A 26,300-nucleotide genomic window follows, 5' to 3' on the forward strand; every position below is an offset into this window, starting at 1 on the left:
TATGAATTGCTGTTGCTTATCGCCAGTCTTATGAAAGAGCAGGTCAGCATTGCCCTGTGCCTATGCCGGTTTTTCACCACTCTAGATAAGAGGGGAATATTTTATATCTTCCTCTTTTTTTTTTTTTTGAATCATCTTCTTAATCTTTATCATGATCTACTTTTTTTTTTTTTTTCAAACCAGTGGTTTTTCTAAGTGCGGATTTTTTTCTTTTTATTAATCTTCAGAGTCTCCAATCCAGTCATCTCCTTACTGAAATGAGAAGCCTGGTATTCACATCACTCACCACGGTTGGTTTTGGAGCCCGGCGAAGATTAAAAACACAGGAAGGCTTGCAAGCAACCTAGAGGGAATAGAGAGGTTGCTGTTAATGTGTTTCTTCATTGAACTGAGCTCGCACATGCATTTGGATATAAAGAGAGAGTGACTATTCAAAGACACTGGAAAAGTGCTATCTGGGACATTTTGTCCAACGCAGAATGTGACATCACTGTAGATGATCTTGCTAACAGTCCTGTTAGTGCTGGCTGCTTGACTAGGAGTAGCCAGGGAAAGCAATCGTCCCTTCAAAGTGGGGCTGGTCTCAGGGAGGAAGAAAATGCTCTGGGCAGAAAAATAGAAATGCCTACAATTTGTGAGGACAAAACTGCTTGATTGTTGGCAGAATAGTTGGTCCTTTGCATTTCTCTGGGCCTTTAGGATACCTCTTCTTTTCCCTGTGCCCATCATTTATAGTGAGATGTCCCCAGAATTAGGCAATGAGGTCGCCCTCTTAAGGTAAGATATCTAAAAATCAGCAGAGTATCAGTGACTTGAACTATCTTCCGACATGGCTGGCCATGGAGATGTGCTGTGCTTGTGTGATTAAGTGGATTGATGGAGGCAGAACAGTTGGGGATCACTGTGTTTAGGATTTGTCTTTACAACTAGAGTCACAGAAATCAAAGAAAGAGTGGGTATAATGAAATTAAATAGCAGCTCCTATAATAATAATCACACAGGCAGTGTGCTCAGTATTTATATATATATTCTTGCTAAGCATTGTGATAGCCTATGAGGTAAGCTATTGTCACTATTTTATAGTTCAGCAAACTGAGGTTCAGAGAAGTTGAATAATGTGTGCAGTGTGACACAGCTTGGCTGTGGTGGAACAGGGAATCAAATCCAGGTTTAGTGGACTTCAAAACCTTTGCTTTATGGAGGGCAGTGTTCTATGTGGATTTTGGGAAAAGGGGAGTAAGACTTCGGCCTGTACACTAGAAGGAGATATTATTTTTGGTAGTATCACATGATAATGGCCAAGAGTATACAGATCTGAGCAGAGATCCAGCTGCCCTGCTGAGACTTGTGTGGCAAGTCTCTGTTTTCTGTAAAACAGAAGTATCTGAATGTCATCTAGTTGACATGAGTGTCAAGTATTCAGATCAGGTAGGGGGTGGGTCTATAGTGGGAGAGAATGTATTTAGTCCTGGCATACCTGGATAAATATCCCACTGGACCCTCCAATTTTCTATGATCTCATGCTCACCAAGTCATCTTTCAATAGCTAATTTGGTTTCTTGTGTACTTGATACAGTTTGGTTACTGGAAATGGACATCTGAATCTATAAATGAATATATTTGTGTCTGGTTTCTGTATCAGTGTCTCCTGAGTTGAGGAAGTTTGTCCAGCCTGATGTAATTCCTTTAACGATGCTGTTGACCTTCCCACACTCAACATACTCATGACCAAATTATGGAACATATGGGGGAGACTTCATCTGATCAGATGACTGGCCTGTTCCTTTTTTTCTTATGCTAACCTGTTTGTCTGTCTTTCTTTCTTTCTTTCTTTCTTTCTTTCTTTCTTTCTTTTATTATTCTTTCTTAATTTTTTGAATAATCAGAGTAAAACTACTAGCAGCACAATAGCTACAGTGATGATTGCTATCATTACCCGTGGGCTTTTGTGTCCATTGCTGTGCTAGATACGTCATGGACTCTATCTTCTTTAACCCTTCCAGGTCCCTTCTGAGAGCCTTCTGTTTTTACTGGGAACAGAGCCCTGGAAAGGTTGCTACATGAATCTAAGGGCGGCAGCTGGATTCCTGTCCAGATCTGGATGCTCTTGGCCTTTACGATGTGATGCTAGTTTTGTCTTCATCTCACCAACCTGGGCCAGTCTTTGGCATTTGGGGCTAAAACTGTGGCTTGCTGAGTAGAGAGTTTTGTATCAGGCTGCCATAAGGAAACCCGCTGCCCAGCTTGCCTAGCTCTCTGGGACTTCCCTGCAGGGGAGTACCTTTAAGACTCTCATAGGCTTAGATGTATGGGTATGGTTGAGTTCTTGGGCCTGTGAAATTGAAGATCAGAACCTGAGGTCTGCTGTTCCTGGAGATCTGGTGGGGACTTGGTGTGAGGGAGCGGTGGGGAGGGTGAGGAGGCAGGAGGACATGGAAGACCCTCTTTAAATAGCCAGCTGGAATACCTTTTTGATTTCTGTCTGTAACATCACTATCTTCGTTCTCCTATTTCCATAGATTCAAAGCCTCAGGCACCAGCTGCCACTGTATCATTGAAGGAGGCCTTGATAGGCTTCCCTTGAGGAGTCATGCATGATGAGTTATGATTTCTCCAATACCAAATTTATTATGATGATGATGATCATTAATAGCAACCTCTTAGATTTATAAAGCACCTTTCTCCTAACAATCTCTGTCCTAGAGATTGTCTCATTTATCCTCACAGATCCCCAGGGATGAGGAGGAGGCAATATTATCATTTTTACATTATGGATTGCTATGATCAAGAAGTTTTTATCACAATACCTATTTCCATGTGGAGCTGTGTTAGGTACTATGCAAAGGGATTCTGCTAACTCATCTGAGTGTCTTTTATGTGCCATGATAACTCTGAGATGTTGATATTTGTATTATATTATCCCATTTTACTGATGAAGAAATGAAGTCTCAGAGAGGTTAAGTGACTTGCTCAGCTGCATAAATGAATAAATGAATAAAATGGTCCTGCCTTCACCCAGAAGACAGTATTATAAATAAAACATAGTCTTTGTTGAGCATTTACTGGGTGCCAGAAGCTGTGCTGAGATAAAGACAGGAGGTATCTTTGTTAATCCATTTAGCAATCCTACAATCTGTTATACTTGCAGGGATCTGTAATTCTCTCCATTTACCAGGTGAGGAATAGAGCATTTGCGTACCTTTCCCATATGAAGCCACCCATCTGGTAAGGAGCTAACCTTGAGAGGGAGGAGAGCAGAGTGGACCTAGGTTGTCAGAGTTGGAGTCTAGTTCTAAAGGTTGCTATGTGATCTTTGGCAGGTCTCTTGACTTCTCTATGCCACAATTTTTTTTCACTTGTAAAAGGGGAATAATACAGGTATATAATGATACTTTATATCATTGTTCTGTGGATCAGATACAATTTTATATGTACGTATATATGTGTACTATAAGTATCTATCTATCTATCTATAAGTATATATTTATCTATCTTGGGATTCTGCCTTGCATATGTTAGCTACGAGTATCTGATCCAAATCCAGGCACTGATACTGCAATTCTTTACTATTTTGCTTTAAAAAATAATGCTTTCAGGGGCAGAAGCAATAATATTTGAGCTGAATTTCCAAAGGACACACAGTCAAAGTCTTTCTAGTGGCATAGTTCTAGCTCAGTAGATGGAAAGCAACATGTAATAATTGAGTTATTAGCAGGTGGGGTAGGCTTCTTTTATTATAACATTGTGATTCCCCTAAGAATTGGAGCCTTGGGGCCTGAGCATCTTTGAGTTTCCTTTGTCTAGAGGTCATTTAGCTTATTTCTGTAGAAGGTACATGGAAGTTCTGCCAGCTATGAAGGTTGTTGTCTGCCCTCTGGTTATTGAAAGATTTTTTTTTTTTGAGAAGATTCCAAAATCATACTTGACTATGTGTTGACAATCTGATTTTTCTTTGAACATTCAGCATTATGAGAATATAGTAGAACTCCTTTGATATGGATAGATTAAGCTTTGCCTTAAACTAAAACTTCCAGCTAAATTTGTAACAATTCCTTTTAATTAGCAATAATTGCGCCTCAGATAAACCTCATTGGCTACGATACTGCCACTGCGCAAAGCTGTAACAATTCCTTTTAAAAGACAGTTATTGAATAGTTTATTTTTCTTCTGAATCCTTGAAACCTGTTTCAATAGACAAAGTCCTATTGTTATCCAATCTGATGCAATAGAAGTTTACTAGTATCATGTGTATAGTGAACTCTGTCTACCTGAAGCAGAAGTATAATCTATGTTTATTATCTAGGGATAGGTAAATTTAGAAGCACTTACCAAATTGGTACACAAAAAATAAAAAAAGAATAAGGGACAATGTCCAATCAGTATTTTTATTGGAAAAAACCTCATATGGTATAGCTGAGCTATTTAAGTCCCAAGGTTTGCCATTTAGGCAAAGGATATCATAAAACGTGTTTCCACTGAAGGATAGATATGCCTTAATAATAATGGTTACCATTTCTTAAGCATAATCCAGTAAAACCACTATACAAATGGTGGGATTAAAAGTTTTGAGAGGTCCAAGTAACATTCCTAAGATAGTAGGGCCAAGATTTGGACCTGGATCAATTTGAACCCCAAATCTACACTCATTATTACTGTCTTATCCATGTTATACTGTCCACTAAGTGGTAGAAACCAAACTTGAACCCCGATGTGACAGCCCATATCATTGTACAGCACCTCATTATCTTTCTAGAAGTGTATCTATTCTGGCTCTCTGAAGAGCTTTATTCTTTGGAGATAGTCAATCGCTATATTTCTTTTATGTGGAAGGCAAACATCCAAGAGATGTAATTTGAAGCCAAGACTTTCATGCTTGATTTAGATCAAGTTTCTCTAATACATACCATTGTGGCACAGATCTCTGTAAACTAAACAAAAATAATTCTAAGTTTCTACTCTTAACCCACACCAGGTTAATCGACAAGGTGATTCGGGCATATTCCAATGTAGATCAAAGAAGAAGGACAGTCCCTTGGATTTTTTACTATTTGGTAACAGCACATTCATACCCAAACTCCTGTTGCTCTGTAGAAATAAAAATCCTTGTTCAGTATGTTTCTGTGATTTGAGAGGCAGCATGATATGTTCAAAAGAATACTGGAGCTCTACCTTCTGGCCCTGTGTAGCTCTCGGGGATTTAGACTGTGAGCTGCTGTTTACGGAGTAGGAGTCAAAAAGCACAGGCTTTACTGACCCTGGGTCTGCAAGTTGGACAAGCCTCCCAATGTAGAGCCACATCCCTTCCCTGCTAAAGTGGAGCTGGTCCTCTCTGCCCTGACTCCCAGGATGGTAACGAGGATCAAATGAGAGAGCCTACCCAATTGTCTGGAAAGCTACAAAGAGCTACATAAACTTAAAATCCAATTATGATGACGCCAGGGAGGGGAACACCTGTAATGTAAGAAAGTGTGCTTGTCCTTCACATAAGCCTCTCACCTGCCTCCCTCTTGTTCTCCCTTCATACAGTTGTCTCCCTCTCCCTCCCTCCCTTTTATCTGCTGCCTCCTTTTCTCCCTCCTGCTGGAGTTTATGACCTGGGCTAATGAGACAAATATGGCTCCTCACATCAAGGGTGGGGAATTAAGGCCTGGTTATAGCCCAATTTAATTTTCATGATCTCTTGAACAAGTGAAGGAATGCTTGGGAAGCAGGCTGCTCTTGGCCTGATGCCGGCCCAGCCCGAGTCGGGGCAGCCGTTACCCACACTAGCTCATCACACTCTTGGTAGACATTTCAATTAGAAGTCATTACCCTTCCTTCCGTGCCTTCCTCGGCAGAGGCAGTGCCAGTCCTGGGTTTTGGTCCCAGTTCTGTCACTTAGCGAGTAACCTAGAGTCAGTCCTTTAACTTGTCTAAACCTTAATTTCCTCACTTATAAAATGGGGATATTAATGATATCTGCCCTGCTTTTCACACAGGACTGTTTTAAGGGTGGTTTCAAATTAGGTAAGTGGAGGGGATTTTAAACTGGCACGTTCTCTACCTTTTTTAAAATTATTTTATCATGCCTGATCATTCCCATTTTTTAATGACTCCATCCAGGTCAGTATTTTCACAGAATATTTTTGGGTAGCATCTTTGCCTTTCCTAGTTCTCCTGTGATTATCTGAGAATCAAAGTACAAAGAATACAAAAAAGTACTCTTACCAGACTCTTCAGAGTTTAATAAATGTAAAAGATTCTAGATCCCATATATGTAGTGGTGTTAAGAAGTATGGAAGCATAAACTCCTTGTTTTCCTACTTCTCAACAGGGGATCTGTCCTTTGTCCTGATACTCATGAGGGCCTTGGTGATACCCTTACTCCTTTCTTTGGACTCCCAATTTTATCAGGGTATCCCTATATTCAGAGTCTTGCACATGACTGGATTCCCTCTCAAGGACTTGTCCCATCTCTTGTCTCTGTGTCTTGTCTCTATCCCTCACGTTGCTTGGCTGATGCTCTGCACTCATTAAATGCATGAGTTATTTCCTTTGCAGCTTGCTTTTTCTGCCAAGGGAAGGTAACTGAATTAATTTCACTGATGGTTGCAGTTTTGTTTCTCCTCTTTTCTGTCTTGTAGTGTCTAAGGTTGAAGAGTCACTTACTGTATTAATTGAGTTCTCCAAGGACCTCTTTGCTGACACAATTCTCAATACTACCCCCTCTATTTTTTTTTAAGATTTTATTTTTCAGAGCAGTTTTATAGGTTCATAGCAAAATTGAGAGGGAAGTACAGAGAGTTCCACAAACCCTTTTCTCCTACACATGTGTACTTAGGTGTAGCCCCATTATCCACATCCTCCACTAAAGTGGTACATTCATTATGATTGATGAACTACCTTAACACATAATCACCTAAAGTCTGTAGTTGACTTTAAGGTTAACTGTTGGTATAATACATTCTGTGGGCTTGGACAAATATGTAATGATATGTATCCATGATCATAGTATCAAATAGAATATTTTCACTACCCTAGAATTCCTCCATGTTTCACCTATTCATCCCTCCCCCTATCTCGAATTCCTGGCAACTACTGATCTTTTTATTGTTTCCATAGTTTTACCTTTCCAGAATGTCCTAAATAGTTGGAGTCTTATAGTATGTAGCCTTTTCAGATAGACTTCTTTTACTTAGTAATATACATTTAAGGTTTCTCTATGTCTTTTCATGGCTGGATAGCTTGGTTTTTTTTTTGTTTGTTTGTTTGTTTGTTTGTTTTTAGCACTGAGCAATATTCTATTTTCTGGATGTAGTATGGTTTATTTATCTATTCACCTACTGAATAATATCTTGGTTGCTTCCAAGTTTGGGCAGTTTTGAAGAAAGTTGGTGTAACACCCATGTTCAGCTTTTTGCGTGGATATAGTGTTTCAGGTCTTTTGGGTAAATACCAAGGTGCACCTTTGCAGGATTGTATGGTAAGAATATGTTTAGTTTTATAAGAAATTGCCAAACTGTCTTCCAAAGGAGCTGTACCATTTCCCATTCCCCCCACAGGAATGAATGAGAGTTCTTGTTTCTCTACATCTTCACCTTCGTTTGGTGTTGTCAATGTTTAGGATTTGCACATTCTGATAGGTACATGGTGATACCTCATTTTTGTTTTAATTTGCAATTCCTTGATGAGACATGTTGATCATCTTTTCATATGTTTATTTGCCATCTGTATATCTTCTTTGGTGAGGTGTCTTTTAAAGTCTTTAACCCATTTTTAAATTGAATTGTTTGTTTCTTACTACTGAACTTTAGGAGTTCTTTGTGTATGTTTGATAACAGATATTTATCAGATGTGTCTTTTGCAAACATTTTCTCCTAGTCTGTTGCCTGTCTTCTCGTTATTTAGACTTGTCCTTTGTAGAGCAGACATCTTTTGTTTTTTTTTATTTTTAATTTTTTTAAATTTTTTATTTTTTATAAACATATATTTTTATCCCCAGGGGTACAGGTCTGTGAATCACCAGGTTTACACACTTCACAGCACTCACCAAAGCACACACCCTCCCCAATGTCCATAATCCCACCCCCTTCTCCCAAACCCCCTCCCCCCAGCAACCCTCAGTTTGTTTTGTGAGATTAAGAGTCACTTATGGTTTGTCTCCCTCCCAATTCCATCTTGTTTCATTGATTCTTCTTCTACCCACTTAAGCCCCCATGTTGCATCACCACTTCCTCATATCAGGGAGATCATATGATAGTTGTCTTTCTCTGCTTGACTTATTTTGCTAAGCATGATACGCTCTAGTTCCATCCAGGTTGTCGCAAATGGCAAGATTTCATTTCTTTTGATGGCTGCATAGTATTCCATTGTGTATATATACCACATCTTCTTGATCCATTCATCTGTTGATGGACATCTAGGTTCTTTCCATAGTTTGGCTATTGTGGACATTGCTGCTATAAACATTCGGGTGCACGTGCCCCTTTGGATCACTACGTTTGTATCTTTAGGGTAAATACCCAATAGTGCAACTGCTGGGTCATAGGGCAGTTCTATTTTCAACATTTTGAGGAACCTCCATGCTGTTTTCCAGAGTGGCTGCACCAGCTTGCATTCCCACCAACAGTGTAGGAGGGTTCCCCTTTCTCCGCATCCTCGCCAGCATCTGTCATTTCCTGACTTGTTGATTTTAGACATTCTGACTGGTGTGAGGTGATATCTCATTGTGGTTTTGATTTGTATTTCCCTGATGCCGAGTGATATGGAGCACTTTTTCATGTGTCTGTTCGCCATCTGGATGTCTTCTTTGCAGAAATGTCTGTTCATGTCCTCTGCCCATTTCTTGATTGGATTATTTGTTCTTTGGGTGTTGAGTTTACTAAGTTCAGACAACTTTTATTTTAATGAAGTCCAGCTAATCAATTATTTCTTTCATGGGTTGTGTCTTTCATGTTGTATCTAACAAGTCATCAGCATACCCAATGGTAATCTAGGATTTTACCTATGTTATCTTCTAGGAGCTTATAGATTTGCATTTTACGTATAAGTCTGTGATCCATCTTGAGTTAATTTTTGTGTAGGGTATAAGGTCTTTGTCTAAATTTAGTTTTTGCATGTGGATACCTAGTTATTTCAGCACCGTGTATTTAAAAAGACTGTATTTTTTCCTTTGTATTGGCTTTGCTCCTTTGTCAATGATCAATTGGCTATATTTATGTAGGTTTATTTCTGGACTCTCTGTTCTACTTCATTGATCTATTTGCCTATTCTTTTGCCAATACCAAACTGTCTTGATTACCGTAGCTTTACAGTAATTTTGACATTGAGTAGTGTCAGTCTTCCAACTTTGTTTTCCTCTGATAGTATGTTAGCTATTCTGGGTCTTTTGCCTGTAAACTTCAGAATTAGTTTGTCAAGATCGAAAGATTAAAGGAATAAATAAATGAATAAATAAATGAATAACTCACTCACTGGGATTTTGACTGAGATTGCGTTGAATCCATAAAGTTGAGCAGAACTGGCGTCTTGACAATATTGAGTCTTCCTATCCATCAATATGGAATATTTCTCCATTTATTTAATTCTTCTTTCCATTCATCAGAGTTTTGTGGTTTTCTTCATAAAGATCTCATACATATTTTGCTAGATTTATGCCTTAGTAATTAATTTTGGGGGGTTACTAATGTAGATGGTATTGTGCGTTTTTTATTTTAAATTCTATTTGTTCATTGATGATATATAAGAAAACAATTGACTTTTTTGTGTATTAGCTGTCTATGCTATACCACTTAGTTCCAGGAGGGTGTTTTTTTTGTTTGTTTGTTTTATAGATTCTTTCATATTTTCTACACAGATGATGTTATCTGCAAACAGAGTTTTATATTTTCCTTTCCAGTCTGTGTACCTTTTATTTTATTTTCTTGCCTTACTACATTAATAAGGATTTCCAGTATGATCTTGAAAAGGAGTGGTAGGAGAGTTCCTTGCCTGTACCTGATCTTACTAGGAAGGCTTAGAATTTCTCAACACTAAGTGTGATGTTAGCTGTAGGTATTTTTTTGTTGTTTATTGTTTTTTTTTTTTAAGATTTTATTTATTTATTTGACAGAGATCACAAGTAGGCAGAGAGGCAGGTAGAGAGAGGGGGAAGCATGCTCCCCGCTGAGCAGAAAGCCTGATGTGGGGCTTGATCCCAGGACCCTGGGATCATGACCTGAGCTGAAGGCAGAGGCTTTAACTCACTGAGCCATGCAGGCACCCCAAGCTGTAGATTTTTTTTATAGATATTCTTTATCACATTGAGGAAGTTCCCTTTTATTTCTAGTTTATTGAAAAATAATTTTAAATCCTGAATGGGTGTTAGATTTTGCCAAATACTATCTCTCTATATATTTATACAGTTACATGATTTTTCTTTTTTAGCCTTTTGATATTTTTGTTTTTATTTATATTTTTATTTTATTATGCTATGTTAGTCACCATACAAATACATCATTATTTTTTAAAATTTCTTAATTTTTAAAAATTATTTTTATTAACATAAAATATATTATTTGCCCCAAAGGTACAGGTCTGTGATTCATTAGGCTTACACATTTCATAACACTCACCATAGCAAATACTGTCCCCAGTGTCCATCACCCAACCACCCTCTTCCTACCTTCGCCACCCCTAGCAACCCTCAGTTTGTTTTGTGAGATTAAGAGTCTCTTATGGTTTGTCTCCCTCCTGATCCCATCTTGTTTCATTTTGTCCTTCCCTATACCCCAAACACCCCGCCCTGCCTCTCAAATTCCTGTGTTCAGAGATCATATGATAATTTTCTTTCTCTGATTGACTTATTTCACTCAGCATAATACCCTCTCATTCCATCCATGTCCTGGCAATAGGCAAGATTGCATTTCTTTTGATGGTCTCATAGTATTCCATTGTGTGTGTGTGTATACCACTTCTTCTTTATCCATTCATCTGTTGATGGACATCTAGGTTCTTTCCATAGTTTGGCTTGTGAACATTGCTGCTATAAACAATCGGGTGCATGTGCCCCTTTGTATCACTACATTTGTTATTGTTAGGGTAAATGCCCAGTAGTGCGATTGCTGGGTCATAGGGTAGCTCTATTTTCAACACTTTGAGGAACTTCCATGCTGTTTTCCAGACTGGTTGCACCAGCTTGCATTCCCACCTACAGCGTAGGAGAGTTCCCCTTTCTCCCCTTCCTTGCCAACACCTGTGGTTTCCTGACTTGCTACTTTTAGCCTTTCTGAATGGTGTGAGTTGGTAACTCATTGCGGTTTTGATTTGTATTTCCCTGATGCCAAGTGATGTGGAGCACTTTTTCATGTGTCTATTGGCCATCTGGATGTCTTCTTTGCAGAAATATCTGTTCATGTTTTCTGGCCATTGCTTGATTAGATTATTTGTTCTTTGGGTTGAGTTGGATAAGTTCTTTACAGATTTTGGATACTAGACCTTTATCTGATATGTCATTTGCGAATATCTTCTCCCATTCTGCCAGGAGTCTTTTGGTTTTGTTGACTATTTCCTTTGCTGTGCAAAAGCTTTTGATCTTGATGAATTCCTGATCGTTCATTTTTGCCCTTGCTTCCCTTGCCTTTGGCGACGTTTCTAGGAAGAAGTTGCTGCGGCTGATGTTGAAGAGGTTGCTACCTGTGTTCTCCTCAAGGATTTTGATGGATTCCTGTCTCACATTGAAGTCTTTCATCTATTTTGAGTCTATTTTTGTGTGTGGTGTAAGGAAATGGTCCAGTTTCATTCTTCTGCATGTGGCTGTCCAATTTTCCCAACACCATTTGCTGAAGAGACTGTCTTTTTTCCATTGGGCATTCTTTCCTGCTTTGTCAAAGATTAGTTGACCATAGAGTTGAGGGTCCATTTCTGAGCTCTCTATTCTTTTTTTTTTTTTTTAAGATTTATTTACTTATTTGACAGAGAGACACAGCAAGAGAGGGAACACAAGCAAGGAAGTGGGAGGAGAAGTAGGGTTCCTGCAGAGCAGGGAGCCCGATGTGGGACTTGACCCCAAGACCCTAGGATCATGACCTGAGCCGAAGGCAGACTTAATGACTGAGCCATCCAGGCACCCCTGAGTTCTCTATTCTATTCCATTAATCTGTGTGTCTGTTTTTGTGCCTGTACCATACTGTCTTGATGATGGCAGCTTTGTAATAGAGCGTGAAGTCCGGAATTGTGATGCCACCAACTTTGGCTTTCTTTTCCACATTCCTCTGGCTATTCAGAGTTTTTTCTGGTTCCATATAAATTGTAGGATTATTTTTCCCATTTATTTGAAAAAAATGGATGGTATTTTGATAGTGATTGCATTAAATGTGTAGATTACTCTAGGTAGCATAGACATTTTCAAAATATTTGTTCTTCCAATCCATGAGCATGTAATGTTCTTCCATTTCTTTGTGTCTTCCTCCATTTCTTTCATGAGTACTTTATAGTTTTCTGAGTACAAATTCTTTGCCTCTTTGGTTAGGTTTATTTCTAGGTATCTTATGGTTTTGGGTGCAATTGTAAATGGGATTGATTCTTTAATTCCCCTTTCTTCTGTCTTGCTGTTGGTGTATAGAAATGCAACGGATTTCTGTGCATTGATTTTACATCCTGACACTTTATTATTTATTCCTGTATGAGTTCTAGCAGTTTTGGAGTGGAGTCTTTTGAGTTTTCCACACAAAGTATCATATCATGTGCAAAGAGTGAAAGTTTGACTTCTTTGCCGATTGGGATGCCTTTTATTTCTTTTTGTTGTCTGATTGCTGAGGCTAGGACTTCTAGTACTATGTTGAATAGCAATGGTGATAGTGGACATCCCTGCCATGTTTCTGACCTTAGGAGAAAAGCTCTCACTTCTTCCCCATTGAGAATGATATTTGCTGTGGGTTTTTCATAGGTGGCTTTGATGATATTGAGGTATGTACCCTCTATGCCTACACTGTGCAGAGTTTTGATCAGGAAAGGATGTTGTACTTTGTCAAATGCTTTTTCAGCATCTATTGAGAGTATCATATGGTGTTTATTCTTTCTTTTATTAATGTAATGTATCACATTCATTGATTTGCAGATGTTGAACCAGACTTGCAACCCAGGAATAAATCGCACTTGGTCGTGGTGAATAATCATTTTAAGGTACTGTTGGATCCTATTCACTGGTGTTTTGTTGAGAAATTTTGCATCCGTGTTAATCAAGGATATTGGTCTGTAATTCTCCTTTTCGATGAGGTCTTTGTCTGGTTTGGGGATCAAGGTAATGCTGGCCTCATAAAATGAGTTTTGAAGTTTTCCTTCCATTTCTTTTTTTTGGAATAGTTTTAGGAGAATAGGTATTACTTCTTTAAATGTTTGTTAGAATTCCCCTGGGAAGCCGTCTGGCCCTGAGCTCTTCTTGTTTGCTGGGAGATTTTTTATGATGCTTCAGTCTCCTTCCTGGTTATGGGTCTGTGCAGGTTTTCTATTTCTTCCTGGTTCAGTTGTGGTAGTTTCTATGTCTCTAGGAATGCATCCATTTCTTCCATATTGTCAAATTTGCTGGCTTATAGTTGCTCATAATATGTTCTTATAATTGTTTGTATTTCTTTGGTGTTGGTTGTGATCTCTCCTCTTTCATTCATGATTTTATTAATTTGGGTCCTTTCTCTTTTCTTTTTGATAAGTCTGGCCAGGGGTTTATCAATCTTATTAATTCTTTCAAAGAACCAGCTCCTAGCTTCACTGATCTGTTCTACTGTTCTTTTGGTTTCTATTTCATTGATTTCTGCTCTGGTCTCTCTTCTGCTGCTGGGTTTAGGCTTTCTTTGCTGTTTTTTCTCTAGCTCCTTTAGGTGTAGGGTTAGGTTGTGTATTTGAGACCTTTCTTGTTTCTTGAGAAAGGTTTGTATCACTATATACTTCTCTCCCAGGACCGCCTTTGCTATGCCCCACAGATTTTGAATGGTTGTGTTTTCATTTTCATTTGTTTCTGTTAATTTTTTCAATTCTTCTTTAATTTCCTGCTTGACCCGTTCATTCTTTAGGAGGATGCTCTTTAGTCTCCATGTATTTGAGTTCTTTCCAAGTTTCCTCTTGTGATTGAGTTCTATCTTCAGAGCATTGTGGTCTGAAAATATGCAAGGAATGATCCCAGTCTCTCGGTACCAGTGAGACCTGATTTGTGACCCAGAATGAGATCTATTCTGGAGACGGTCCCACGTGCACTAGAGAAGAATGTGTATTCTGTTGCTTTGGGATGGAATGTTCTGAATATATCTGTGATGTCCATCTGGTCCAGTGTGTCGTTTAAGGCCTTTATTTACTTGTTGATCTTTTGCTTAGATGATCTGTCCATTTCAGTGAAGGGGGTGTTAAAGTCCCCTGCTATTATTGTATTATTGTTGTGTGTTTCTTTGATTTTGTTATTAATTGGTTTATATGTTTGGTTGCTTACATGTTAGGGGCATAGATACTTAAAATGGTTAGATCTTCTTGTGGGACAGACCCTTTAAGTATGCTATAGTGTCCTTCCTCATCTCTTATTACTGTCTTTGGCTTAACATCTAACTTATCCGATGTAAGGATTTCCACCCCAGCTTTCTTTTGATGTCCATTAGCAAAGTAAATTGTTTTCCACCCCCTCTCTTTAAGTCCGGAGGTGTCTTTAGTTCTAAAATCAGTTTCTTATAGATAGCATATTGATGGGGTTGATTTCTGATACCTGTGTCTTTTGATTGGGGCATTTAGCCCATTTACATTCAGGATAACTATTGAGAGATATGAATTAAGGGCCATTGTATTGCCTGTAAGGTAACTGTTACTGTATATTGTCTCTGTTGCTTTCTGGTCTACTACTTTTAGGCTTTCTCTTTGCTTAGAGGACCCCTTTCAATATTTCCTATACGACTAGTTTGGTATTTGCAAATTCTTTTAATTTTTGTTTGTCCTGGAAGCTTTTTAACTCTCCTTCTATTTTCAATGATAACCTAGCTGGATATAGTATTCTTGGCTGCATGTTTTTCTCATTTAGTGCTCTGAATATATCATGCCAGTTCTTTCTGGCCTGCCCGGTCTCTATGGATAAGACTGCTGCCAATCTGATATTTCTACCATTGTATGTTACAGACTTCTTGTCTTGGGCTGCTTTCAGGATTTTCTCTTTGTCACTAAGGCTTGTAACTTTTACTATTAGATGATGGGGTGTGGCCCTATTTTTATTGATTTTGAGGGGGCTTCTCTGTGCCTCCAGGATTTTGAAGTTTATTCCTGTCCCCAATGTAGGGAAGTTCTGTGCTATAATTCACTCCAGTATACTTTCTGCCCCTCTCTTTCTTCTTCTGGGATCCCAATTATTCTAATATTGTTTCATCTTATGGTATCATTTATATCTTGAATTCTCCCCTCATGGTTCAGTAGTTGTTTGTCTCTCTTTTTCTCTTCTTTATTCTCCATCAAGTGGTCTTCTATATCACTAATTCTCTCTTCTGCCTCATTTATCCTAGTAGTAAGAGCCTCCATTTTTGATTGTACATCATTAATAGCTTTTTAAAAATTTCAGCTTGGTTAGATTTTAGTTCTTTTATTTCTCCAGAATGGGATTATATTTCTCCACAAGGGGATTCTCTAATATCTTCCATACCTTTTTCGAGCCCAGCTAGCACCTTGAGAATCATCATTCTGAACTCTAGTTCTGACATATTACCAATATCCATATTAATTAGGTTTGTATCTGTTGGTACTTCCTCTTGTTCTTTTTTTTTTTTTTTGTGGTGAGTTTTTCCATCTTGTCATTTTATTTAGATAAGAATATATGAACAAGAGAATAAAATACTAAAAGGGTGGCAAAGACCCAGAATAATATACGCTAACCAAATCAGAATAGACCCAATGCTGGGGGTGGGAAAGAAAAGGGGAAAAATAAAAATTAAAAAATTAAAAAATATATATATGTTAGACTGGTGACTAGAACAGAGACACCCACTTTATTTTGGATGTATTCTGATCTCTTAGCAGAAACTACCTTCCAAAGTTTTAAAGAAAGAAAAACATACACACACACACACACACACACAAATAAGGGTAAACACAATGAAGAGATGGAATATGACTGTAAAGATAAAAATTGAAAAAAAGGAATTGATAAGATAAATTGGTTGGAAAAAGAGAGGTAAAAAGAGGAGAGAATGTGATCAGTCTGGAGACTAGAACAAAGCCATGTGCTAGATTTAGGGTATATTTTGATCTATTAGAAGAAATTGTATCCTAAAATTTTAGAAGAAAAAAACCCTATAAGTGTATAAAAAATAAGGTAAAATACAATGAAGGGATAAAATATGACTATAACATTGAAAATTTTAAAAGATTTTTTTAAAAGAAGGTATTGCATGATAAAATAGTTAAAAAATGTTAAAAGAGGAAAGAGCAAACAGAGGAAGAAACAGAGGAAAAAATAAAATAAAAAAATTTGCTTGGCAGGATTAAAGGATCATGGCTAAAAAGCTATGAATTGTGTGTTGCTTTCCCCTAGTGCTGTAGTTGCACAGTTCTCATTGATCGATAAACGTGGTGTTGGCTGGATATTCTTACTGATCTTGTGGGGAGGGGCCTGTGGCAGTGATTCTCAAATGTCTTTGCCTGAGGCAGAATTGCAGCGCCCTTGCCAGGGGCCAGGCTAAGTAATCTGCTTGGTTTCACTCTTGGGAGTTTTTGTTCCCTGAATGCTTTCCATGGAGCTTTGGAGGATGGGAATCAAAATGGTGGCCTCCAGATCTCCGGCCCCATAGGAACTGAGAGCTCTGGGCCCCACTCCTCAGTGTGCCACCAGAGATAAGCATTCAGTCCCTCCTGTCTCCTTGATCTTTGGCCACACTCTGAGCTCACCTGGCCTGTGACCCTGTGTGTCTGTCTCTGGCACACACCCCCATTTGGAGTTTCCAAACCCAGTAGATTCATGCTACGCACTCCCACACTGCTCCTCCCGGAGGTGGAAGGAAAGGGTCTCTCTGGATCTGCCAGTTGTAGGGTCCCCACTTGAAGAGCAGTGGTCTGACTGTGCCTCAGATCACAGTTTAAGGTAACCACGAGCTGAAAGCTCACTCCTCAGCTCTGTCTCTATAGCCAGTTTTCCCACTCTGATACCTGGCAGCTCTGCCATACTCAGACACTCCTGGTCTTTCTGTGACCCTGCGGGTCTTGAGACCACACTGTCCCCATGAGAGCTCCACTCCCATTGAGCCTCTGGAGCAGTGTCCCTCAGTGGAGCAGACTTCTAAAGGTTCCAATTTTGTGCTTCATGCTCTACTGCCTGCCAGGAGTTGGCCCCTCCCCCCATGGTCTATCTTCAATTGCTTCGGATTCACTTCTCCGAATGTCCTACTTTCCAGAAAGTGGTCAATTTTCTGTTCCTAGAATTGCTGCTCTTCTTATCTTCTATCTCCTGTTGAGTTTATAGGTGCTTGGAATGGTTTGATACCTATCTAGCTGAACTCCTGGAACCTAATGATATTTCAATCTGCTACTCCTCTGCCGTTTTGCTTCCTCCTCCTGGAGGGCTTTAAATCATTAGTTTTTGATGTAGTGTTCCATGATTCATTGTTTGCATATAACACCCAGTGCTCCATGTAAATACGTGCCCTCCCTAATACCCATCACTGGACTAACCCATCACCCCCTCTCTCTCCGCTTCTGAAACCCTCAGTTTGTTTCCCGTAGTTCATAGTCTTTCATGGTTCATCTCCTGCTGATTTCTCCCACTTTGTTTTTCCCTTTGTTCTCCTAATGTCGTCCATGCTAATGCTTATGTTCCACATATAAGTGAAACCATAGGATAATTATCTTTCTCTGCTTGACTTATTTCACTTTATATAATCCCTTCCAGTTCTGTCCATGTGGAGGCAAATGGTGGGTATCCATCCTTTCTGATGGCTGAGTAATATTCCATTGTATATATGGACCACGTTTTTATCCATTTGTCTGTTGAATGGCATCTTGGCTCCTTCCATATTTTGGCTATTGTGGACTTTGCTGCTATGAACATTGGGGTGCATTTGGCCCTTCTTTTCACTGCATCAGTATCTTTGGGATAAATACTTTGTAGTGAAATTGCTGGGTCATAGGGTAGCTCTATTTTTAACTTTTTGAGGAATCTCCACACTCTTTTCCAAAGTAGTTGTACCAAGTTGCATTCTTATCAACAGTGTAAGAGGTTTTCCCTTTTATCCACATCCTCTCCAACATTTGTTGTTTCTTGTCTTGTCAATTGTTGCCATTCTAACTGGTGTAAGGTGATATCTCAATATAGTTTTGATTTCAATTTCCCTGATGGCTAATGCTTTTTATTAAAATACAGTTTTGTTAGAAATGTTTAAACATTCATTTAAATTATATTATTGGTAAGTTTTTCTCCTCTACCTGTCCTCCAAATGTTTTCTTGTTCCAGAACCTTGCCCCCAGACTTCGTTTTATGTGTATTCACTATGTAGATGACTTCATCGAGTCCAAAGGCTTACTTATTATCTGTAACTGAGAGCGGATTTTGGAAACATGTGACCTGAGAATATCTCTAGATCCTTCCTCTCCACCTACAAGTACATTTATTTCTTCTGAGCTAAATAGGCACCAAAATCTTTCAGTGACAGGGTATGAATAAGGCTGTGGGCTTTGCTGAGGTCCCTGAAAAAGAACTGGATGGGATTTTTCCTAATTGCTGGGCAGTGACCCAGAGAGAACATCACAGATCAAGGATGAGGAAAGTAGATTGTTGGTTCTAGGAAGAGGCTGGTTTTCAGAGATCTTTTGACATTAGAAGAAAGCCAGTGCCAGTTCTTGGGAGCATGTTCATTTCTTTTACCTACAAAAGCACAGGAGAAAGTTGAGAGTGGGCAGTCTTTCCTTTTCTACACATTGAAAGAGTTTAGGTAGAACTGAGAGTAGCAGCCTCCATGGAGGCTGATATCCTGGCCTTAAAACACAAGCCCACAGGATGAGACATACCTTGAGCTTTTACCTTCTTTCAGATTCCCATTATTGAAGATATCCTAGCATTTACTGTTGATGGGCCCAATAATCAAAAAAAGGGGAAGAAATCAGTTTGAACAATTAGGACACAAAAATAGTGAAATAAATCTATTGGAAGAGATGAATGGATGACCATTGAATGAGAGAGAGAGAATGATAGTGGGGAGAAATGTAACCTTCTTGGAGCTTAATAACTTAGCTTTTGTGTTTAAAAATCAGACTGTTTGAGTTAAAGGAGAGGATGATTAATGTTGAGGTCCAGAGTAATGATCTTAAGAGGTAAATACAAGAATATCTTAAAATATTTCTCCTCTCCTACCCAGTCATTCCAAATCAGAAACTGGGTGCAGGCACTGTGTTTTAAAGATGATTCCTGACAGCAGGAGTGAAAGAGAATGGAGAATAAAATAGGGAATGAGTAAAATCCGATATAAGGATGTTTGTTGAAGTCTCTACTCTGGGCAAAAATACTCCATTCCATTGAGACCTTTTGAGAATTGCGCAGAATTCTTCCTGGAATTGAGCCCCCGAAGGTCAGGAGTCTGGAGCATTTAACTACTGTCTCCCATTCCCATTGATTGAGGGATGCCCCTGAGAACATTAATTCCTCTTCATTTCAAGATGTGGGCAGTGGTCGAAGTGGACAGCTTGTCGGTACAAGGCAAGTTTGAGCACACATGGCACTGTCCATTGCAGCTCCATTTGACATCAGAGATTGGCCAAGTGGATGTGAGGGAGGGCACCAGTCATTCCTGCTATGAATACTTAGACAGAAAGATAAAAATAAGGAAAGCTTGAAAGAAAAAGTGACAGGGGCAGAGATTCAAGAGACCCAACATACAAATACATGATATTGCAGAAGGAAAAATACAAATGGAGAAGAAGCAATAGGTAAAAATAACCCTTGCTTTTCTATTTTGTTTTTGCAGATTTGACTCCCTTAATCCTTCTTGTGACTGGAATCATGCAATATGTGTCCTTTTGTGACTGGCTTACTTTGCTTAGCATAACGCCCTTGATTATATTGCCATGTGTCATGATTTCCTTCTTTTTAAAGGCTACGTAATATTTCATTATATGTGTATGCCAAATTTCTGTATACATTCACCTATTGATGGACATTTGGAGGGCTTTCTGCTCTTGGCTATTGTGAATAATGTTGTCATGAATATGGATGTGCAAATATCTCTTGGAGATTCTGCTTTGAAAATTTTTTGATATATATTCATAAGTGGAATCTCTGGATCATATGGTAATTGTTTTTAATCTTTTAAGGAACGTTTATTGTTTTCCATAATGGTTGTATGTTCTTTTTATGTTCTTCTTTATCCTTTCCAGCACTTATTTTCTGTTCTTTTGATTGTGGCCATCCTGATGGGTGTGAGGTGATATCTCATTATGGTTTTGACTTCATTTCCCTAATGACTAGTGAATTTTGAGAGAAATAAATTTTTATTGAACACATGAATAAATATTTGTCCTAGAAAAAATATTCCATAATGCCACCACCACTCTTTCCTGCCTCATTTTGATTGAACTTGTCATGCTAGGAGTTGGTATAGACCGGTCAGAGAGATAAAGAGTATCTAGGCTGAACTCTGTATCCAAGTGCTCTAATCTGGGGTGGATGGTGCAGCAGGAGTCTCCAGGCACAATATATCAGAATATGTGTCATCATTATGTTTCAGTGTGTCCTTTTGTCTGAAATAGGAAGCCAGATAGTGGTTGATAGACTAGGGGGCATTGTTCAACAGCTTCCAGGCAAGGAGTTTGACTATTCAGAATCATGTACAATATCAAGCCCTGCCCATTCTGCTTGAAGGTCAGGGATGGCTTCCAGGCCCAGCATAGGGGATATGGATTGCAAGCCAGAAAGACTTTGGTAAGGCAGAGTTTGCTAGGTTAGTGTGATCCTAAAGATGATTGATTTCCAAGCTAGGGTGTATTCTTTTTTACTTTTTGACATTTCTCTCTTCTTTCTTGTTCTCAAACTAGGATTTATGGAAAATTATTTCTATGACTGGTAAAGCTAAAGCTGGGGGAAGGTCATGTCACCAGAGTTGAATAAAGCGGTCAAACTAAAAAATAGCTTCAGCCTAGAAACTGAGAAATGGAAAAAATTCTTAGTGGCCTGAACATCAGAAGGTTTATGTTTCACACCTGTTCTGACACTAAATTCTGGGTAATTGCAGGGTCTTACTTTTTCTCATCTGTGAAATGAGAGGGATGGAAAGGTTAGTCTTAAAAGATCCTATTCATGCTTAGGGGGGAAAAATCAACAATTTAACATCTGATGAGTTGTTTTAATTCAGTAAGTATCAAGACTCCTTCATGGGGACTGAGCTAGGTGCAGGCTAAGTAGAAGTAAAGGAATTATAGTCTCTGCCTTTAAGAAGTTTTCAGTCTAGTGATGGAGGTAGGCAGGTAAACTGTCAAGGCAGATGAGCTACTAAGCACATATTAGAAGTTTTTACAAGGCTCTAGGGAATATAGTTAAAGGAACAAGTTAACTCTGAATGCTGGAGTCAGGGGAGAATACAGCAAGAGGTGCCATTTGATTGAGATCTTTTAGGAAGGCTTTGATGGCGAGGGGAGGAAGAACAATCCTAGGAGAGGGATGGACATATGTAATATCAAGGAAGCGTAATGGTCCATGGTAAACCAGGGAACAGATTTTAGCTCATTATGGGATATGGCCTCATGCGATGAAGACAGTGGCTGAAGGTGAAGCTGAAAAGGAAGATTGGGGCCAGATCGATAAAGAATTTCAAGGCCATTTTTTTTTTCTTTAGGTATTTGTAGTTTATCAATTGGGAATGTTTTAGGCCACAAGTAACAGACTATCCAGCTGACAGTAGCTTAAGTAATAAATACATTCAATTTTCTCATAGAGCAAGAAGTCCAGAGATCATTCCATTTAGATATAGCTGCTGAACAATCTCTTCAATGGTTCAGGATCTTGCTATTCTTTCTCTTGCATCACCTCTTATGAAACTATTTTTCAATATAGGAAGTAAAGGGAAAGAATAGAGCCAGAAACCTCTTTTTTTCAGTTTTTATCAATTTTCCTGGAAATTTTCCAGATCACTTCCCCTAACAAAAGCTAAGTCACATGCTTGCCCTTAGCTGGCTGCACCGAGGTTGGAAAAGTAAACATTTAAGTGGAAAGTGATTGATATAAGGTATTTTTTTAATCATATTCTGGGATTTGGGAGGGATGTGCTCTTCCTGAACACATTATCTGCCTAATGCTTGAGTAAAACCTGGGTTCGGTTTGCCAGGAAGATGAGGAAAGAATGGAGATGGAGTAGTCAACTGGAAGTGTCCAGCAAGGAAGCCAAGGAGATTTTTAAGCAGAACAAATGACATGATCTGATTTGTGGTTTAGGATGGTTTTTCTGGAAAATAGATTGAGAGAGCCTTCCTATTCTGTAGCATGGGCATCAATTTATCTTACAGAGTGTTAAATTCTAATAAGGTCAGAGTAAATCTTACAGAACACTCAACAGAGTGAACGTTTCAAAACTTTTACCTTGGGAAGAAAGATCCAAATCTTTGATTCCAGAAATAAAATTTCTTTTTAAATAATTAAAGCTTATGTCATTGTGATTGATGGGCCAGGAAAATGTTTAACATTTTTTTCATGAAAAAAAAATGTTTCTTTCCCTTTGAATTTTTAGATATTTTTATTTCTTATGCAGATGGGGTCTTTAGCTACAAATGCCCTTTACTATCCAGAAATGAATAGCACCATATTTAGGCAATAATATGACATCCTTTGGACTCACAAGAATAGTTTCTAACAACTGTATATATGAGTTTAGGTAAGCATGACATTACTTGTGGTGTTGACCAGCATTTTGGTTTTGTGAAGGGTAGAGATTAGTAAGAGAGAAAGAAAGTAATCTGAGCCAAAGAGATTTTGAGACATAAGTAAGTACAGAACATAGAAAAATAATTAGTGATATAATCATTCATTAACATATGACCTTGGATATGTTGTTTAAACTCCTGGAACCTCACAGATGCCCAAGGGATCATGTAAAATGATGGGTTAGTGCTCACCAAATACTCATGCTGTCATCTACAATCATCACTTTTGCAGATAGGTTCTGACCATGAGACTAATTCCAGCCAATGAAAAGTGAACAAAACTAATGTCAGTACTTTTGAATCACAGCCATTAAGAACCCATGTACCCCCCTTTATCTTCCTTTTCTCCTACTGTGCTGACCTTGGATGCCAGGTGTTTGAGATGGCAAAACTACAAGATGGAGGAGAACTCCTGATCCAACTTTGCACAAGCAAGAAATGATCCTGTCCAGATAATGTAGATAAGGAAATGCTTTGGAAATGGTAGTTACAACTACTGGTCTTGTTATAGTAACAAATAATGCTTTCACAGCTGCCTAAACTCATAGGGGTTAATCCTCAACTGGTTTGGTAGGGTTCTACTTTTTTCAGGGAGCAAGGTTTTCCTTTCAAGCCCTACTCCTGCAAAAGATGTCTAAGGTAGAATAGAGGCTACTGTCTACTCAGGGAACTTCTAGATACCTTGGACAATGGACACTGGAGTGTCCATACTGGAAGAGAAATCAGTGCTGAGTCTCACCAGGCTTTCGAGTTGACAGGTCCTCCTTATGTCTCATATTTAACTGCCTCTCCAGTTTCAGTCTCTCCTCTGCCTTCTCATCCCTCTTTCTCTATTTCTCAGGCAAATACAGTCTTTTTAAAAATTAATACAATGTATTAAATATAGTCTTTATTATTTTTTTATTTTTATTTTTTATTTTATTTTAATTTTTTTAAAGATTTTATTTATTTATCAGAGAGAGAGAGAGGGAGAGAGAGCAAGCACAGGCAGACAGAATGGCAGGCAGAGGCAGAGGGAGAAGCAGGCTCCCTGCTGAGCAAGGAGCCAGATGTGGGACTCGATCCCAGGACGCTGGGATCATGACCTGAGCCGAAGGCAGCTGCTTAACCAACTGAGCCACCCAGGCATCCCAGTCTTTATTATTTTTTTAAAGATTTTATTTATTTATTTGACAGATAGCGATCACAAGTAGGCAGAGAGGCAGGCAGAGAGACGGGGGAAGCAGGCTGCCTGCGGAGCAGAGAGCCCCATGTGGGGTTCGATCCCAGGACCCTGGGATCACAACCTGAGCAAAAGGCAGAGGTTTTATCCCACTGAGCCACCCAGGCTTTAAATATAGTCTTTAAAATAGAAATACAGGCATGCAAAAATTTCTGTCTTGTGTTTATATTGGGGGTTTCTTCATACCCTTATTTGTGATTTGGTGAAGGCAAAGTAAGGGGAAAATCCCCTCAGTTAAGAGTAAGGGAGCAGAAGAACAGAGAAATATACTAAAACACAAAGATTATGATTTTGAGTTATAACCTGTTACATTATTATCTTTGCCGACATGATTCTTAATAATGAGTAGATGAAACATGGGCTGCTGAGAGACAATGTCATATGACAAGAAGGGAATTCATGGAAACAGTTTTTGAAAAATGTATGGTATAATTCGCAATCATCCTGTACCATCAAACACTTGTCATCTGCTTCTAAGACAGGGTGAACAATAAGCTGTATTTGGGTGCCCATAGGTGCCAATACAAATGAAGAAGCAGAGCTACTTGATAAAGTATAGCTACCTATGCTTTATCGCCTTCTTTTAATCTCTTTTGTGGTAGGCATCTTCTGGCATGGTCCCAATGAGACTTGCTTCCTAGTATGCATGTCCCTGTGTGATAATCCCCTCTTCTTGAATATGAGCTGGTTCTAGTGACTTACTTCTGATCAATATAGTATGACAAAAATAATAGCTTGTCACTTTCAATTTTAGGTTGTAAAGATTGTGACTTTCATTTTGTTAACACTCTCTCCCTGGTCCTTTTCTTTGACCACTCTGATGAAGTCATGTGCTCGAGAGGGGGGACCTCATATAGTGCTGGAGATAGATATAAGGAAGACTAATTCCTTTCTTTTGAGGAGTTTATAATCTCCAGAAACAATGCATGTTTTAATATTAGGAGCCATACAAAGAAAAGGCTGTGGCAACAGAGATGAAGGAGCAATTAATTGAAATTACCAATAAATAACATCTATTACTACTGCAATCAATGCAAATTTCCTGAAAATGATGTATTGCAAAACAGACTGTCTCTATAGCCTACAGATGGAACATCAGGGAACTGTAGACAAGAGAGACTGAGACCTGATAATATTTTGACTCTAGTCTAAGGAAGTGACCAGCTAGATGGAGCCAACATGGATCACCTTGGAAAATACAAATGACTCAGAAGACAGTAGAGAACAGTAGCAGCAGCAGCAGAAGTCCGAGGAAGACACAGGTGGAAGCCCTGATCTTAGCTACTCGTGACTGAGGGTTTCCCCAATGGTCATCAAGGATGGTTTGAAACTTGGCAAGATTACTTCTGTAGGAATCGCTGCATGTTATTTTCTGTTACCATCTCTGTAACCATCATGTTACCATCTCTTTACATACACACATATCTGTTACAGCTAAATTATCATCAAACAATATTTATAAGGCTCTTTAATCTTCTTTAAAAAAAACCTTGTTGCTAAAACAAAACAAATACCGAAAAAATATACAAATCATAAATGTACAGCTCGATGAATTTTCACTAACTGAATACACCCATGTGGCCAACACCCAGATAAGAATAGAACATGTCCAGTGCTCCAGAAGCTGTCTTCATGCTCCCTTCAAGTCCCTCTCAACTTTTGGAAGACTTTTTATTTTAAATAGTTTTAGACTAACAGAAAGGTTGCAAAAAATAGTATGGGGTTCCTGTAGACCCCTCACTGTTTTCCCTAATGTTCATATTCGACCAAATCATAATAAAATTATCAAAGAGACACAGGAACCAACTTGAACTAACTCCTAATGCCCAAAAAACATGGATGATGTAGCAACATCAATAACGACACAAAGTGATGGATTTTAACATATAAAATAAATATCTGAGTCACATGGATGTAAATAATTGCATAAATACATGGGAAGAAAAGGACGGGCTTTGTTTAAAAGTAGAATTCCAATTAATAAAAGTAACAGAAATGTTTGTGGAGCATGACAAATATCATGGAGGACGAGGGGTGTTAGGAGAAGGGAGTTGGGGTAAATTGGAAGGGGAGGTGAATCACGAGAGACTATGGACTCTGAAAAACAATCCGAGGGGTTTGAAGTGGCGGGGGGTGGGAGGTTGGGGTACCAGGTGGTGGGTATTATAGAGGGCACGGATTGCATGGAGCACTGGGTGTGGTGAAAAAA

General features: G+C 38.8%; 1 long non-coding RNA gene and 1 pseudogene across 2 annotated transcripts in view; one reads left to right on the plus strand and one right to left on the minus strand.

Moving 5' to 3' along the window:
- The window catches only part of LOC123392476, a 706,642-nt gene that overhangs the window by 188,036 nt on the left and 492,306 nt on the right, over positions 1-26,300 (plus strand). The gene's annotated exons all lie outside the window — the stretch shown is intronic.
- On the minus strand, positions 4,007-4,120 carry LOC123392498 (annotated as a pseudogene).

Source organism: Mustela putorius, unplaced genomic scaffold, assembly GCF_011764305.1.
Source record: "Mustela putorius furo isolate JIRA1106 unplaced genomic scaffold, ASM1176430v1.1 tig00000580_pilon_pilon_pilon, whole genome shotgun sequence".
Lineage (NCBI taxonomy): Eukaryota > Metazoa > Chordata > Mammalia > Carnivora > Mustelidae > Mustela > Mustela putorius.